Source organism: Mustela erminea, chromosome 11, assembly GCF_009829155.1.
Source record: "Mustela erminea isolate mMusErm1 chromosome 11, mMusErm1.Pri, whole genome shotgun sequence".
NCBI lineage: Eukaryota > Metazoa > Chordata > Mammalia > Carnivora > Mustelidae > Mustela > Mustela erminea.
The window spans coordinates 69,277,722-69,290,821 of NC_045624.1; the positions used below are offsets into that span (position 1 = coordinate 69,277,722).

At 38.9% G+C, this 13,100-nt stretch overlaps 1 pseudogene; it reads left to right on the top strand.

Annotated features, from left to right (window-relative positions):
- Positions 1 to 12,166: 12,166 nt before the first annotated feature.
- LOC116568769 overlaps positions 12,167 to 13,100 on the top strand; it is a 54,520-nt pseudogene continuing 53,586 nt past the window's right edge.

Consider the following 13,100-nt stretch of genomic DNA (forward strand, 5'->3'; position numbering starts at 1 on the left):
AAAGATTTTATTTACTTATTTGACAGAGAGAGAGATCACAAGTAGGCAGAGAGGCAAGCACAGAGAGAGAGAGAGAGAGAGAGTAGGAAGCAGGCTCCCTGCCAAGCAGAGAGCCCCATGTGGGACTTGATCCCAGGACCCTGAGATCATGACCTGAGCCGAAGGCAGAGGCTTAACCCACTGAGCCACCCAGGTGCCCTGGGAGCACTTCTTTTTGGCTATATCATTTCAGTCATCCCCAGGAGGCAAAATAAGGTTTATCCCTTTATTATATTCCTGAATCATCTGTGAGCATTTTACATAAAATTAACTGTGGGTTCTTCAGTCAAATTCAAAATGCCCTGTTAAGGAGTTAGGAACAGTAAACGTCAAGAAAGCTGACACATTGACCTGAACTTTTATTCGGGTTCTCTCATGCCTAATTGTTTAGTGAATTAATTCTGAAATCTGTACGTATCAGATGTTTCATGTATGAGACTTACAGTGTGAATCTGAGTCATGACCATGACGACATGTATTGATTTCCTTAGATGAGCCATACTAAAGGGAAGCAACTGCAATTCTATCACTAAGTGATAGGAGAAGAAAATTTCTCCTGGCATTTCTTTTTTAGTGGTGAGATGGAGTATTGACTTTTAGGATTCAAGATGGATTGTTTGACCATTATAAGCAGTGTTTAGCATTGTCCTGATATATATTAGGCATCCATTGTTTGTGTAATGACGAATGCTGATAGGCATGATGGCAAATATAAAATCAAATGAATGCATGAGCATAGTTTGCCTGCTAGATGCCCATGTTGAAAACAGTAAGAAAAACAAGGTGGCTTATTCTTCCTCTTGGAAATTCAAATTGACAGATGACTGGAGTTCTTACTTTGACACATAATGGAAAAGCAGCCCTCCTCTCCAGATATTTAGGTTAGTGGCTACTTTTTGGTTTTTCTGTCAGTTCTGTGTCGACTACAAAAATAAGGAACTACATCAACATTCAGGTTTGGGAACTGTTAAGTTTTTGTGATTTTTAGAAAGAGCCACCTAGGGATGGTATGTTTAACAGTATAACACAAATGGCCAGACAAACATTTAAATATATGTTAAAATGAGCACATTCTGGGGATTATATTAAGGATACAATTGAAAGCTAATGCCGTGTCCTCATGAGACTAAAGAAATTAGTGTTTAATAAAACACTGTGTGGTAATCATTGAGGCTTTTCTTTCCTGGGTAAGGAAGTATTTGACCTGACTACAATATTTTTATGAGGGCATTTCAGAGTCAAATGGCACAATGTGCCATCCTCCTGGGGAAACTAATTAGTGTGATAAACATTCTATTCTTTCCGTGTGGTAAATTTCTGATGCTAGATTATAAATAGAAGTCATTATTTAATGTATCTCTATTTACTACTTCTAGAAGCTCAAAATGAGATAGAATTTTCTGGAAAATTATCATTTATCTCAATTGGAATGAATAGCTAGAAAATAGACCATAACAGAAAGGGCCAGGCAAATCTATGGGTCAAAACAAAGTCTGTGTCCAAGAGAGCTATTCATCTGTGAATAGTGAGCATATAAAGATGATTCAGGATGAGCAAATCTCTTTAGGGGAAGGGACCCAACTAAATTGAGTACAGTGATGTAAGTTGATCCAGATTTTGAGATTTTTAAGACTTACCATTTTAACCCAGCCAGTAATGGAATAGAAGATGAAAAAAGTCCAGCAGGCATGAATTTATCCAAAGTCTGAGAATCAAAGGTAATTTTAAGTAAACAAAGAGGGATGCTACCACTGAGGCCCAAGCATGAAGGAAAACAAAGTCAGGATGATTAAGGTCATGTTAAGGTGTACAGAGCCTCAGATGAGACAAAAGGCAGATATTAGCCCCAAGGCACTAAAGGCACAAGAACGACTCAATTCTGAGATATATTACCATACAAATAAAGATATATGTATACCATCCCTTACTTAGAATACATATTGGCCCTTATATAATAAATGTAGACCTGAGCTTGAAGGTGAGACTTTTGTAGGCACAACTGCGAGTTAGGCTTCCCTGCATTTAGGAATAGGTTTAGGAGCCTAAAGGACATTATGTAATCATCAAAATACATTAACCTTCCACTGGATATTCTTGTGATATGACCTTATGTATAGTGCTTTTGGATACCTTTTACCAAGCATAGTACAATTGGCCCTTGAATAACACAAGTTTGAAGTGCACACGTCCACTTATACATGGATTTTTTTTTCAATAAATACCGTTTAGTGCTGTAAATGCATTTTCTCTTCCTTACGATTTACTTAATAACACTTTTCCTTTTTCTACCTTACTTTATGTAAGAATACACTGTGCGATACATATAGCATACAAAATACCAGTTCTCGGCATCAATAGGGCTTCTGGTCATCAACAGGCAAGCTACTTTTCAGTTTTTGTGAGTCAAAGTTACACTTGGATTTTTGATTGCACGGGGGTGGGTGGGAGGTTGGTGCTCCTAACCTTCATGTTGTTCAGGGGGCAATTGTTTAATTACCAGATCTTTCTTTTAGTTTAGGTGAGTTTCAGCAGCTTTTCTGTCACTTGCAACAAAAAGAAACCTGAGTAGTATTAAACAGACACAACCTGTCCTGGAGCATAAAGTCTGCTGGGAGACTTCTAGTTAGGTAGGCAACGCGACGGAGGTGGCCAAGGTGCTGCGACTGGGAAATGCAGGTCCTGGGGATGCACAGAAAAAGCAGCTGACTGGGCCAGGGAAGACATCCCCCAGGAAGCGTTATTTAAGCTGAAACTAAAGCACCCCCAGGTGAGGGAAGAGCTGCAGGTAAATGGAACAGCATGCTGGAAGTTTCCAACAAAAAGAATGCAAAACCCATCTGAAAAAAAGGTAAGAAGTTTTTTCTGTCTAGTGGGTAGAGGGATGTTAAGACACTGGAGTGTTAAGGAAAGGGCCTCCTCAGCCCTGTCAAGGATGGTGAACATTAATCCAAGGAAAATGGGCACAGACCACTGTTGATTCATTCACTTATCTGGTTCCTGAAATATATTAGACTTTCATTTCTTGGTGCCTTGGTTTTCTCATTTAACATAAATTAAATGGGTTCAGTGGCTCTTTCAGGGACTATGAGAATTTAGGAGTATTTTATGTTAATGACTGATGCTCCTTCTTTCCTCCTTTTATTTTTGTTGACTATTTCAGTTTACGATCTCAGTGGTAAGCTGTTGAGTCCTATGTTTGGTCATATGGAAAAATAATAGTATAAATTTCCATACACGATGGCCCCTAATCAATCTAGAAAAGGGTGCTGAATACTCTGTGTTAAAAAGTATCTACTGAATTGTTCAGTCCAGTTATTCTGATTCTATGAGAACCTGCAGATGAATCAATAGCATTAGCAGAGGTAATTGTTTCAAGTGGCATATTGTGAATTAGTTATCTCTGTCAGATAAACATAGTAAAATATTTGTGCAGAATTCACATAGGTAACGTGTGAGTTCAACTTTTTTTTCTTTTTAATCTGTATGCCCTGGAACAAAGGAGGTAAGGTTAGTAAATTAATCAGCAGTGAGGGTGAAATTATACAGATTAAAGACTTCTACTTAACAGAAGTCTATTGCCTCTTTTGTCTAATGGCAATAATGCTGAGAAGTGGAATGGTTGCCATCACACCTGGAGACAAGTGGTGTTTAGTGCTTGATTAAGACGAAGGCCAGTCCCACTATTCACGTCCATTGTAGGCACCACTGCAGTGGTGAAATAATGACAACAATGCTATTATTCATCCAAAGATTATGTTGGCAGTTTTCCTATTAAAAAGGCGGTAGGTGGGGGTTCCTGGGTGGCTCAGTGGGTTAAAGCCTCTGCCTTTGTCTTGGATCATGATCCCAGAGTCCTGGGATCGAGCCCCATATGCGGCTCTCTGCTCAGCCTGCTTCCTCCTCTCTCTTTCTGCCTGCCTCTCTGTCTACTTGTAATCTCTGTCTGTCAAATACATAAATAAATCTTTAAAAAAAGGGGGGGAGGTAAGTGGATTAGGGGACTAGAAGGGACCTAGTAAGGACTCTAAGCCCATCTTAGATAGATAACTACTGATCTTGCTTTTTAGGGTTTTCAGAAAAAGAACACTTCTATCTTTTATCTGTAAAAGGTATTTCAGATTTGGTCTGTCCTGCCAAGAGATGTGATGCTTCATCATTTATTTACTAGCTCATAAATTCAGCAATTATTTATATAGGCTCTACCATATATTGGGAAATAAGGCAAATACGATTTAACACTTTTCAGGATCTTTATAATCTAGAAAGGAAGAAAGGATAAAAGAAAATACGATGAATGATGATAAATGTTATAATAAGCAAAATATAGAGGGCCGCAGGAGACCCTTATAGGGATTTCTCACTTAGATTAGGGTCTCAGGAAAGACTTGTTAGAGGAAGTAAGTTTTAGGGTATCTGAAGCAAAAATAAGAGTCCCCAAGTGAAGCCAACTTTGAGGTAGGGCAGAGAAAGGGGAATAAAATAATTTTCTAGGCAGAGGAAAGCGTGTGTGAGGGCTGGAAGACAAAAGGTTTCAGGCTATATAGCCTTGGGCATCAGGCTAAGGATGGACATTTTACAGGAGGTAGTATTTCTGTTTGTTTGTGTTCTGGGTCATATATTATGACCATATATTATATGACCATATACTATATGACCATATATTATCTGGGTTATATATATGACTTGGAAGGAGGGATGTGGGCAAAGTTCTCTCTGGAACTCTGGTAGGGTCAGGGCCCTAGGACGATAAGGCCCCAGGGGAGAAGAAGTAGTAACTAAGAGTACAGCTCTGACATACACACTGACACAATCCTCAAAATGCAATTTTTCTACTTCTAAAATATAAGACTTTGGGAGAGTTAACACAAACTTACAACTTCCTTCCCATATACATTTTACATGGAAGCCATAATTTAAAAGACCTTCCTTATGATGACTCAAAGAATTAGTGAGACGTACACCTTAGTACACTGAGTAATGTCAATTGTTACTGTTGTCTTTGTCATTATTATTCCTATCTCATCGGATTCAGAGGGGTTCAGAAGAAGCCAGTTTATTCACTGTTACTGAAAAAAGCCATCACTTCTCTTATTCTTTATTCTTTACATTGATTTCAGAATCATGGAATCTTGTTCCCAGACTTTGATTTTACCATCCCAGCCATGGGCAGTCCATAATTGCCAGATGCATAGCCCAGATTTAAAACCCCTGGGTGGGTATTTGTCACTAATTTGGGGGACTATTTGAGTGATGACAACTCCAAATCTAACTAACATCTGGTAAGGTGTCTCTGTTTCTGACAGGGTAAGGCTGCAATATGGCTTTCCCCCCGAGTTGTGAGAGAAGAAGGGAGACTGTCATCAGACCTCCATAGCGACAGTCACAATGACATCTGCTTTTTAGACCTGGACCCTGTTTTCTCAGAACTGGGATTTGATGCATTATATATTTTTTCTTCTTGAGGAAGCATAGTGGAAGCAGACCTAAGCATACCATAATCATGAAGTGCTGATTGTTTAAAAGGCAGAAAGGTCATGAAGATACAGGAAGGGAAAACCACATGGTAGAATCACTAATTCTAAGCCCCAGTGGAAGATGAATAGGCTATTATTTATACATACTGGTCTCAACACTGAGGCTACTTAGGATAAGAGGCAAAAAAGGCCCCCATTTCGAATTACCAGGCATCTGTAGCTAATGACTGTATTCAGTTTAGTGCGTATGGCAGGTGAATGTTCGCCTCTCCGACTTGTTCCTGCTATTATCCAGATAGCTACTCTTGTTTTCTTTTTGCTTTTTTTCTTGCTAAAATCACAGAGCTGAGCAAAGTAGGAGCAAGCCATCGGGACCTGCTAATCAAATCTGAGAGACTAGGGCTCCAATCTTAGCTCATCATATGACTTAAGAGGCCCTCATTTAGACAGGATCTGAAAAGTCCCTTCTAAAGCCTTTACAAAGTGAGAATAATCTTCATTAAGTGCTACAGATTTCATGGGGAAAAAAATGGATTAGGGGCTTGTCACAGGAAAGATAATTAATGTGCTGGGAAGAAGTATAGGCAATAGAAAGAAAAATTTCTCCATGAAAAGGGAAGAAAAAGAAATTTACAACAGCTAGGGTGAATAATGATTAAATGTTAAGAAGCAGTTCCTGCTGGCTTGATTTTTACAGTATAATTAAAAGAGCGAGAGAGAGAGATGGCTTGGGAAGAGACACCTACATATATACACAAAGAAAATAACTCACATACACAAAATATAATCTCAGGATTAAAAGGTACCTGAAAGGTTGTGTGTTATTGGATTGATATTTATTTATCTCCCCTGGATCTAAAAAGATTAGATCTTTTACTGTGTTAAAGTCCTCCAGAACATCTTGCTAAATGGCCTTTCAATATATTCTTGGTCAAAATATTGTCATGGGTTGGGAAATTATTTTGAAGTTATTTTCTAAGTTATTTCATAGCTAAAGAAGTCTTAGCAATTTTTCTTTCCACTGTTTAATTCAGCTATCTTGCTGCCCATAGTTCTTGCTGAAATTGGTGTTATTTCAGGCCCCGAAGCAAATGGTCCTTTGCCCCTTTTCTAATTTCCTCCTTTCCAGACAGCAGGACTTGGCTTTTTATCAAGGAATCAAATGCCCACCCAATGGGCCTGCTGGGACTTTTTCCAACTAAAACACATTTCTTTCCTGCGAATGTGTAATCATTTGCAAGTGAGTACACAGCTGAAAACCTGTTGATAGGAAGTTCTGGAAGAGCCAGTTCTTTTTCTGTGGTGCGAGGTATGTCTTGGACATAAATAATTAATAATCATGCCTAGCTATTTATTTATTTAATTATGATTGCCGTAAAAATTAGAAAATGGCAGAAAAAAAAGACATCATCTGTGTCTGAGGTAGAGTGTCATGTGATGTCTATACTTGGGTGGGATGTTCTACTCTGAATTCAGAATCAAGTCCCAAGTTTTGCATCTCAGTTGCATTCTGTCCAATCGAAATATATATTGTAGGACTATGATGTATCTGGTTCCATGTTAGGCACATGAAAAAATCTAAAAATGAATAAGGCAGTATTGCCTCATGGCTTTCTAGAGGAGACAGACACAAATGACCTCAATAAAAGAAAATGGTCATAATATAGGATGAGCAAAATGCAATACCATACTGGACAGATGCCCTCAGTGCTGCTTGGGGGCTGTGTATTGGTTCGGATTTCATGGAGGAGGTGACCTTGGAGCTGGGGCTTGAAGAATTGAGTAGGGATCACCTGGCAGAAAAGTAGGAATGGACATTTCACTGCCATCCGAATTATCTTGTGAAACAAAAACATGATCACGACATTCTTTTGCTCTAAAAATTCCAATGAACCCAAATACTCAGAACTCATCACTCTGACTCATCTGAGTCTTTTACAAACATGTGCCTGTCAATGTGAAGTTTTTCTAGTGTCCTTGAGGGCAGTTTCTATGCACAGAAAAAAACCATTAACAATTCTTTTGGATTTTCAATTCATATTTGACATATTATGGATCCAACTTAATTTTTCCTTAATCTTTTACATTCAACTTAGGAATCTTATTATTCTATTAACAATGTAGCTTGTTTCAGCAACCACTTTCAAGGGGATCTTTAAACCTAATTAATTAAAATTGTTTAAACATTTTAAATTAAATTTATAAATTTAAAATACTTGATTTTTAAAAGATCCAAAACTGTCTAATTAATAAGAAAAATCTTTCTAAGTACTTAAGTAAATCTTAAGACATCCAATTAATTTAACTTTGAAATATGAAATTTAAGTTCTTTTAAAATGCCTTGGTATTATTTATAAACTTAGTACACTCTTCCATGCCTTTGAAATTAAAATAAAAGTTTAACAAATTGTAATTTAACAAAATGTTAACAAAATGTAATTATACAATTTAAATGCGAATCACAAAACTAATGCACTGGATACTCCAATATACCAAATTCTCTAATGCATTAAAAACAGAAAAATACATAGATTGTGTTTATATATTACCTTCAAACTAATTAATACTATGGGTTTAGTTTGCTTCATCAGTTATTTCATCAGTAAATTCCAGGGTTATACTGACATTTAGCCACGTATAGCAGAGATTGCTAGCTGCCATACAGTTTCTAGTATCTCTTTCTTCCTTAGCAAGGGCGATCTTAGTTTTATTGAGGGTATCAGTGAGCCAGAGAAATTACATTTCCCAACACTTTTTTGCATCTAAGCATGGTCATGAGATCAACATCTGGCCAATGAAGTGAGTGTTGTGTGTGACTTCTAGGAGAGCTGTTTAAGGGAAAATGACTTATTTGGGAACAGAGTCCTTTTTATCTTTTTGCTCCCCCCCACCCCAGCTGCATCTTGAACTACAAGGTGACTTTGAAGATCAAAACGGAAAGACTCTCGGTGATTGTATTAGTTTGCTAGAGCTCCTATAACAAAATACCACACATGGTGGCTTAAACAACAGAAATTTATTGTTTCACAGTTCTTGAGGGTAGAAGTCCAAGGTCAAGGTGCCAACAGGTTTGGTTTCTTCTGAGGTGTCTTCTTTGCTTGGAGATAGCAGGCTTCTCCCTGTATATTCACATGGTTACCTCCCTCCTTGGTCTGTATGTTATCTGTGTCCTAATTCCCTCTTATTATAAGAACACATTGTTAAATCCCACCCATATGATCTTATTTTACTATAATTTCTTTCTTAACGGCCCTGTCTCCAAATACAGTCATAATCTGAGTTACCGGGGATTAGGACTTTTACATATGAATTTTGGAGGATCACCATTCAGCCGATTTATTACGGTTGCTATGGGATGAATGTCTGTGTCCCTCAAAATTTATATGCCCAATCCCCAATGTGATGGTACCTGGAGGTTGGGCTTTGGGGTGGTACTTTGGTCACAGAGATGAAATGAATGGGGTTAGTGTCCTTATAAAAAGAGATATAAGAGACATAAGAAAGCTTGCTTCTTTTCTTGGCAACGTGGGGATAACAGCAAGAAGGTGGCTATCTGCAAGCCAGAAAGTGGGATCTTACCAGATGGGATAAGCCTGTGCCTTGATCTTAGACCTCTCAGCCTCCAAAATTGGGAGGAATAATGTTTATTTTTTAAGGCACCATATTTTTGTTATAGCAGCTTGAACTGACCGAGACAACAGTGCCATAAGAACTGAGATTTTACCAAATCGTGGAAGTCAAGGATGGCTTCAAAGAACTGCTGGATGAACAAAAATGTGAAGAATGGAAAGTAAAAATTGAAGATTTGGTGGTAGAGAAAGGTCTTGTCTTGGAGGAGAAAATGTGAGAACATTTTGTGAGGACATGTGAGGACATATGGCTGGATTTCTAGAGGAACAGAGCACGTGGTGGGAGGAATAACTAGAAAGGAATGAGACCAGGCAGGGTCAGGTAGGTTAGGAATTTTTATTTTATCCAAGAGCAAGAGAAATCTTCTGATTATTTAAAGCAAGGGTGGCATGATCAGATTCGCATTTTGAAAAGGTCATACTGGCTGCAGTTTGGGAAACAAATTGGAGGGATGCCAGAATCAATGGAGGAAACAGTAGAGAAAAGAAGAGAAAATTACATAGGCCTGGGTCTGGAGGAATGTCAACATTTGATATCTGGGGAGAAAAGGATAAGCCTATAAACAACTTTTTCCAACAAGTTGCTCTTAGAGGAGATGAGAGAAAGATTAGTAGCTGAAGAAGGGCATAAGGTTTAGATTTTGTTTTTCCAATTAGAGAGATACGAGCATGTTCAAAATTGGATGGGAAGCTACTATGGAAAATGACAATTCCTGGAAAAGTCAAGCATAGAATTACCATATGACCCAGCAACTCCACTCCTATATATCCAGTGGAACTGAACACAAGTGTTTAACACAAAAACTTACAGACAGTTTATAGCAACACTGTTCACAGTAGCCAAAAGGTGGGAAAGCCCAAATGTCCACCGGATTATGAACAGATAAATAAAATGTGGTATATTCCTACAAAGAATATTATTCAGTTACAAAAAGGAATGAAGTGTTGATACATACTACAATTTGAGTGGACTTCAAAAATATTGTACTAAGTAAAAAAAAGTCAGGCACAGAGGTCCTATATTGCAGGATTTTGTTTATGTGACGTATCCAGAATATGTAAATCCACAGAGCTAGAAAGCAGATTAGTGGTTGCCAAGGGCTATAGGGAAGGAGAAATGGGGAATGATTGCTTAGTGGAAACAGGTTTTCTTTTGGGGTGATGAAATATTTGGAGCTAGACTGAAGAGATGGTTGCCCGACACTGTGAATGTACTGACGTCACTCAGTTACATACTTTAAAATAGTTAATTTTACGTAATTTTTTACATAATGTAATTTTACCTCAAAATTTTTAAAAGGGAAGCAGTACTTGGAAAACTTGAGATGAAAAACAGAGAAAAACATTAATAAAGAGTGGTAGGTTTCTGAGAATTGTGAAGAGATAAAATTAAAGCAAAAGTGGAAAAAATAATCTTTCATAGCCCCTTTCTGGTGATAGTCAGGAAGAAAGAAAGATGGGCATCTATATATGGGTTAGTGCATTTGCTGTCAAGAAACTGAGGAGAAGCCCTATTAGGACATCTATTTGCTCTATGAATTAACATGTGAGATCACCATGTGCTAAAAGCAAAGGCACTGAAGGGTGGGCCAAAGACTTAAGGAAATTAAAAAAATAAATTTAAGTCATTGGAAAAAGTGAGATAGTGTAGACTAGAGATATTAAGATAGTCAGAGTTGGTTAAGTTCATAGCATGTTTGAGACTGGGCTTCTGAAGTTTTAAAGGAATTAACCACTTTGCTATTTTATGTGATTTTTTTTCCTCCCTAGCTATGTTTACCTATGCAGGTACAGGCATGGAAAAAGAATTGGATAACTCAGGATTGGGGTTTTGCTGGACCTTTATCAACGAAAAGATAGTAAGAGAGTTAAGACATCAACAAGAATGCTATTGAAACCATGAATCATAAAACGAGGTTATCTCAGGAGGAAAATGAGGAGAGACAGAAAAAAAAAAAAATCTAATGACTAAGTATGAGAAAAGAGAGGGCTCAACCCACTGGGAGTGCTGATGAGGTTGAAAGAAGGCCAAGGTACCTAGTCCAGTATGCTAAAGGTAGGAGAGGTGGGAGGATTTGTGAATAAGAAGGGGAATTAGTGAGTTTGGTTATGAAAAGGGTAAAATAGAAGCAATGACAAGAATGAGGGGCCAAAATGGAGTGGGAAAGAACTTGAGAGAGGAAAAAACTAAAACAAAAACAAAAACAAAACACCTGAAAGCAGAGGATGCTGGATGGGTCAGTAGGTCATCCATGCAGACACGGAGATCATTCAGGCTTTCAACAGGACTTGGATGATAAAAACCAGGTTTGGGGCTTGATGCCAAAACCTTTCATTAAAGAAAGTACTGTACTTCAGTACTGATGGGATGGTAAAGATTAGTAAAATCAAAAAGAATTGGTCTAAATGAGCAGGATTTGAGAAAACAGGCAGGAAGTCTGCAGCAATAAGAAGAGATGACAATATTTATTTATTTATTTATTTATTTATTTATTTATTTATTTATTTATTTATTTGACAGAGAGAGACCACAAGTAGGCAGAGAGGCAGGCAGAGAGAAAGAGGAGGAAGCAGGCTCCCTGCTGAGCAGAGAGCCCGATGCAGGACTCGATCCCAGGACCCTGAGATCATGACCTGAGCCGAAGGCAGTGGCGTAACCCACTGAGCCACCCAGGCGCCCCGAAGAGATGACAATATTAACACTCTATCCTGGACCGGGAATAGTTGAGGCATGAGATAATAAACAGTGACCTATGAGTGTGTTGAAAAGCAACAGTGTCCTTGAGGAAAAGGTCCATTTTAATTAAGGCAGGAGATGGAGGGAGCCTTGCAAAGGGGGTTGAGGGTGTTGGTTGTGTATCATACAGAGACTGGTGGTCAAGAAAAGAGAAGCTGTTTAGTGTGGGAATTTTATTCAAGGAACTGGTTACAATATGTCTGGCAGGACGCGAGGAACGAAAGGAGAGAGGAGGTGGCTGAAGCGGTACAAGGGGTGAGTGGATTCTCAGGGATCAGAAGCTGCTGATGCCCATAAGCCAGCCCTTGCTGCTGGGCTACTGGAGAAACTGCCACAGTCAGTTTGGGATCCATTTCACCCAGGCTAGAACCACTAAGAAGGTGCTGCCCTGGCTGGGCTGCCAGAGTCCAGAGTTCTCTGATTCCCACGGCCACAACTGCCAACGACTAGCACACCATCAGAGCCAGAAGCAAGAAACGGCTCCCTCCCTCCCACCTTCTGTTCTCCACACCGTCTTCTACTGGCAGAAGGCAGGCAACGGGCAGGGGGCCTGCACAAGTATGTTTGCAATCTCCCAGCCCCAGCCATGTAGATCCAAGTGGAGAAGGGTAAGGATGGGCTGAAAGAAAACACTAAATAAGTGGGAAGGGGGAATAGCTTGCTGGTTATGGACAAGTTATTCTGGGCAGGGGGCACAGGAAAGGGTTTGGATGGTGGTATAGAGGTGATAACTGGGTCAGGGTAAAGTGAGGGGGATAGTGAGAAACATCCTTTATCCTAATTCTTCATCAAAGACCAGAGAAAATAGAACCAAATGGAAGAGAATGTCTGCAACTTCCCAATACCACCTCTAACAACCCACCGATATCTATCTTGACTCCTGTTCCTATAGTTGAATTTCCCAGCTTCTTAACCAAAGCCAATCCTGTCCCTTCTCCCTTACTTGAGGATAACACTCCAGTATCAGTAACTTTTTTCTTTCTCTATTGGATCATAACCATCAGAATAATTATGGTGTAATTTCTCTCATTAAAAAAATAATAAAAGGAAAGGAGGGAAAAAAAAAATCCCCTCTCCTGACTCAATTGTATCCTAAATTGCAATAACTGGCGACTCTCTCTTTCCACTGCTCAGGCCAAGAACCTTGGGATCTTCCTTCCTTCTTACTCTCGCTGCCCCCACCCACTTCCATTCTTTGCACCAATCTATCTATTGAATCTT